This window comes from Bubalus kerabau, chromosome 15, assembly GCF_029407905.1.
Source record: "Bubalus kerabau isolate K-KA32 ecotype Philippines breed swamp buffalo chromosome 15, PCC_UOA_SB_1v2, whole genome shotgun sequence".
Lineage (NCBI taxonomy): Eukaryota > Metazoa > Chordata > Mammalia > Artiodactyla > Bovidae > Bubalus > Bubalus kerabau.
In genome coordinates this window covers 20,747,553-20,753,552 of record NC_073638.1, presented here as the reverse complement: position 1 = coordinate 20,753,552, position 6,000 = coordinate 20,747,553, and positions in this window count along the sequence as shown.

The following is a 6,000-nucleotide window of genomic DNA, read 5'->3' as shown; positions in this document are numbered from 1 at the left end:
ACATTCATATATATATGTGATCAAAGGATTTTTAACAAATTTATCAATGCAAGTTAAATGTAGAAGGTCTTTGACACAATTGAATAATCATATTTTTTTTTTAACACACACCTGGAACCTCTACTTCTCTGCCTAACATCATACCCAAATTAATTTGAGATGGACCAATTTACAAACTACAAAGCTTCTAAACAAAAACACAGGAGATTATCTTTGCAACCTTTATATAGGTAGAGTTCTTAGACAAAATGCAAAAGCACTAACCACCACAAAATTCATGAAAATTTATCACCTTTGCTAGAGGGGCATGGGCAAGATGGCAGAATAGGAAGACCCTGAGCTCACCTTCTTCCATCAGTTCAGTTCAGTCACTCAGTCATGTCCGACTCTTTGCGACCCCATGAACCACAGCCTGCCAGGCCTCCCTGTCCATCACCAACTCCCAGAGTCCACCCAAACCCATGTCCATTGAGTCGGTGATGCTATCCTACCATCTCACCCTCTGTTGTCCCCTTCTCCTCCTGCCCTCAATCCTTCCCAGCATCAGGGTCTTTCCAATGACTCAGCTCTTCTCATCAGGTCCACACAAAAATTCCAACAGTTCACAGAGCAACTATCTATGATAATGAACTGAAGACTTGCAGAAAAGATTTTCCACAATTAAAGAAATAAAGAAGGCGCTATAGTGAAATCGATAGGAGGAGCAGAGATGCAGAATAGTCAAGACCCACACTCTCAAATAGCTAACCCACAAAAGGAAGAATAATTCACAACATTTGCAAAGTTTCTCCCCAAGGAGCAAGGAGTCTGAGATTCACATTAGCCTCCCCATCTTAGAGGTCCTACACTGGGAATATAGACCCCCATAAAGTCTGGTTCTGAAAGCCAGTGGGTCCTGTGTATGGGAGAGTCAGAGGACTGTAGGAAACAGAGACTTTGCATTTAAAGGGTATATGCAAAATTTCATGTTCCAAGCCCAGTGCAGAGGTGATCATTTGAAAGGAACCATGGTCAGCCCTCTTGCAGATCTTGGACAGTCTCTTGGAGAGGCAAGAGGCAACTGGAACACCCCTTGGGGACAGATATACTGGTGGCAGCCAATTTGGAGACCTTGTTCTACTACAAGGACTCTAGTGCTATCAAGCACCATTTTGGAGTTCTTTCTCCAGACTATTAGCACCAAGAACTTACCCACCTACGAGTGAACAGGCACCAGTCCTGGGACACATCTAGGCAGGGTAGGCAGTCATAAAAGGACCCAGCCTTGTCTACTAGCAGGCTGGAACCAGTCATCCCCACAGAGACACAGGCCCACCTACCAACAGAGCATCAGACACTACAGAAGGCAAGGCCTAGCAACTAACCAGACCAGGGGCCACTCTACCCACCAGTAGGCCCATAGTGATTATCTTCACAAAAGCAAGGACCCATGAAACACAGATGGGACACCCTTAAGCATATAGGTCTGGTGGCCACAAATGAGTATGCTTCTGGGTTCTATAGAATATCTTCTACATAAGGCCACTTATCCAAGATTGGGAAATGTAACTGACCTACCTAATACATAGCTATAAATACAGAAGATTAGACTAAATATGGAGAGAGAGAGTTCAGTTAAGTTCAGTTGCTCAGTCATATCCGACTCTTTGCGACTCCATGAATTGCAGAACTCCAGGCCTCCCTGTCCATCACCAACTCCAGGAGTTCACTCAAACTCATATCCATCGAGTCCGTGATGTCATCCAGCCATCTCATCCTCTGTTGTCCCCTTCTCCTCCTGCCCCCAATCCCTCCCAGCATCAGAGTCTTTTCCAATGTGTCAACACTTCACATGAGGTGGCCAAAGTACTGGAGTTTCAGCTTTAGCATCATTACTTCCAAAGAACACCCAGGACTGATGTCCTTTAGAATGGACTGGTTGGATCTCCTTGCAGTCCAAGGGACTCTCAAGAGTCTTCTCCAACACCACAGTTCAAAAGCATCAATTCTTTGGCGCTCAGCTTTCTTCACAGTCCAACTCTCACATTCGTACATGACTACTGGAAAAACCATAGCCATGACTAGATGGACATTTGTGTGCAAAGTAATGTCTCTGCTTTTGAATATGCTATCTAGGTTGGTCATAACTTTCCTTCCAAGGAGTAGGCATCTTTTAATTTCATGGCTACAGTCACCATCTGCAGTGATTTCAGAGCCCAAAAAATAAAGTCTGACACTGTTTCCACTGTTTCCCCATCTATTTGCCATGAACTGATGGGACCACATGCCATGATCTTAGTTTTCTGAATGTTGAGCTTTAAGCCAACTTTTTCACCCTCCTCTTTCACTTTCATCAAGAGGCTTTTGAGTTCCTCTTCACTTTCTGCCATAAGGGTGGTGTCATCTGCATATCTACGGTTATTTATATTTCTCCCGGCAATCTTGATTCCAGCTTGTGCTTCTTTCAGCCCAGTGTTTCTCATGATGTACTCTGCATAGAAGTTAAACAAGCAGGGTGACAATATACAGCCTTGACGTACTCCTTTTCCTGTTTGGAACCAGTCTGTTGTTCCATGTCCAGTTCTAACTGTTGCTTCCTGACCTGCATACAAATTTCTCAAGAGGCAGGTCAGGTGGTCTGGTATTCCCATCTCTTTCAGAATTTTCCACAGTTTCTTGTGATCCACACAGTCAAAGGCTTTGGCATAGTCAATAAAGCAGAAATAGATGTTTTTCTGGAACTCTCTTGCTTTTTCTATGATCCAGCAGATGTTGGCAATTTGGTCTCTGGTTCCTCTGCCTTTCCTAAAACCAGCTTCAACAACTGGAAGTTCACAGTTCACATATTGCTGAAGCGTGGCTTGGAGAATTTTGAGCATTACTTTACTAGCATGTGAGACACGTACAATTGTGCAGTAGTTTGAGCAGTCTTTGGCATTGCCTTTCTTTGGGATTGGAATGAAACCTGACCTGTTCCAGTCCTGTGGCCACTGCTGAGTTTTCCAAATTTGCTGGCATATTGAGTGCAGCACTGTCACAGCATCATCTTTCAGGATTTGAAAGAGCTCAGCTGGAATTCCATCACCTCCACTAGCTTTGTTCGTAGTGACGCTTTCTGAGGCCCGCTTGACTTCACATTCCAGGATGTCTGACTCTAGGTGAGTGATCATACCATCATGATTATCTTGGTCATGAAGATCTTTATTGCATATTTCTTCTGTGTATTTTTGCCACCTCTTCTTAATATCTTCTGCTTTTGTTAGGTCCATACCATTTCTGTCCTTTATCGAGCCCATCTTTGCATGAAATGTTCCCTTGGTATCTCTAATTTTCTTGAAGAGATCTCTAGTTTTTCCCATTCTGTTGTTTTCCTCTATTTCTTTGCATTGATCACTCAGGAAGACTTTCTTATCTCTTCTTGCTATTCTTTGGAACTCTGCATTCAGATGCTTATATCTTTCCTTTTCTCCTTTGCTTTTTGCTTCTCTTCTTTTCACAGCTGTTTGTAAGGCCTCCCAGGACAGCCATTTTGTTTTTTTGCATTTCTTTTCCATGCAGATGGTCTTGATCCCTGTCTCCTGTACAATGTCACGAACCTCATTCCATAGTTCATCAGGCACTCTGTCTATCAGATCTAGTCCCTCAAATCTATTTCTCACTTCCACTGTATAATCATAAGGGATTTGATTTAGGTCATACCTGAATGCTCTAGTGGTTTTCCCTACTTTCTTCAATTTAAGTCTGAATTTGGAAATAAGGAGTTTATGATCTGAGCCACAGTCAGCTCCTGGTCTTGTTTTAGCTGACTGTACACAGCTTCTCCATCTTTGGCTGCAAAGAATATAATCAATCTGATTTCAGTGTTGACCATCTGGTGGTGTCCATGTGTAGAGTCTTCTCTTGTGTTGTTGGAAGAGGGTGTTTGCTATGACCAGTGCGTTCTCTTGGCCAAACTCTATTAGCCTTTGCCATACTTCATTCCATATTCCAAGGCCAAATTTGCCTGTTACTCCAGGCGTTTTACTTCCTACTTTTGCACTCCAGTCCCCTATAATGAAAAGGGCATCTTTTTGGGTGTTCTAAAAGGTCTTGTAGGTCTTCATAGAACCATTCAACTTCAGCTTCTTCAGCGTTTCTGCTTGGGGCATAGGCTTGGGTTACCATGATATTGAATGGTTTGCCTTGGAAATGAACAGAGATCATTCCGTCGTTTTTGAGATTGCATCCAAGTATGGCATTTTGGACTCGTTTGTTGACCATGATGGCTACTCCATTTCTTCTAAGGGATTCCTGCCCGCAGTAGTAGATATAATGGTCATCTGAGTTAAATTCACCCATTCCAGTCCATTTTAGTTCACTGATTCCTAGAATATCGATGTTCACTCTTGCCATCTCTTGTTTGACCACTTCCAATTTGCCTTGATTCATGGACCTAACATTCCAGGTTCATATGCAATATTGCTCTTTACAGCATCGGACCTTGCTTCTATCACCAGTCACATCCACAACTGGGTATTCTTTTTGCATTGGCTCCATCCCTTCATTCTTTCTGGAGTTATTTCTCCACTGATCTCCAGTAGCATATTGGACACCTACTGACCTAAGGAGTTCCTCTTCCAGTATCCTATCATTTTGCCTTTCATACTGTTCATGGGGTTCTCAAGGCAAGAATACTGAAGTGGTTTGCCATTCCCTTCTCCAGTGGACCACATTCTGTCAGACCTCTCCACCATGACCCCTCCGTCTCTTAGGTGGCCCCACAGGGCATGGCTTAGTTTCATTGAGTTAGACAAGGCTGTGGTCCTAGTGTGATTAGATTGACTAGTTTTCTGTGATTATGGTTTCAGTGTGTCTGCCCTCTAATGGCCTCTTGCAACACCTACCATCTTACTTGGGTTTCTCTTACCTTGGACGTGGGGTATCAATGGGGACAAAAATTCTATCTGATTAAGAGTTCAAGGAAATGATTAAAAAGATACTCAATGAACTCATGAGAAGAATGGATGAATACAGTGAGAAATTTAACATAGTTAGAAAATATAATGAAGAACCTTTAAGAATTAAAGAGTACAATAACTAAAATTAAAATACACTATAAGGAATCAAGAATAGATTAGATGATACAGAAAAAAAAAACATGGAAAACTGGAAGACAGAGTAGTGGAAATCACCTAAGCTGAAGAGAAAAAAGAATTTTTTAAAAGGATGGTAATTTAAGATACAATTATGATAATTTAAGATACCTTTGGGACAACATCAAGCATGCTAACATCCCCATTATAGGGGTCCCAGAAGAAGAACATGGATAGAAAGGAACAGAGAACTTATTTGAAAACAGAATGCTAAAAACTTCCCAATCTGGGAGAAGAAAGAGAATTCTAGGTGCAGGAAGCACAGAGAATCCCAAACAATAGGAAACCAAAGAAGTCCACATTGACACATCACAATTAAAATGTCAACAAATTTAAAAAAGTAAAGAGAGCATCTTAAAACCATCAAGAGAAAAACAACTAGGTAAAAACAGGGAACTCCCATAAGATTATCAACTGACTTTCCTTCAGGAACTTGGCAGGCCAGAAGTGAGTGGTATTTAAAATGAGGAAGGGGAAAACCTACAATCAAGAATGTTCTACTTAGCAATGCTATCATTCAGATTTGAAGAAAAGATAGAGTTTTAGAGACAAGCAAAAGCTAAAAGAATTTAGTACCACTAAACTGACTTTCCATGAAATCTTAAAGGGACTACTCTTAAGCAGCAAGAAAAGGGCACAAGTATAAATATGAAAATTCTGAAAAAAAAAAAATCTAAGTGGTAAAGACAAACATACAGTAAAGGTATTAGATCAACCACTTAGAAAGGTTTAAAAAAAAGTAGTAAACTCATCTATATCAACAATAAGTAGTTAAGGGATGCACAAAATAAAAACATAAAATGTGATATCAGAAACATTAAATGTAGCAGAGCAAGTAAAAGTGCAAGTTTCTTGGCATGCATTTAAGAGAGTATCAACTTAAAAAATC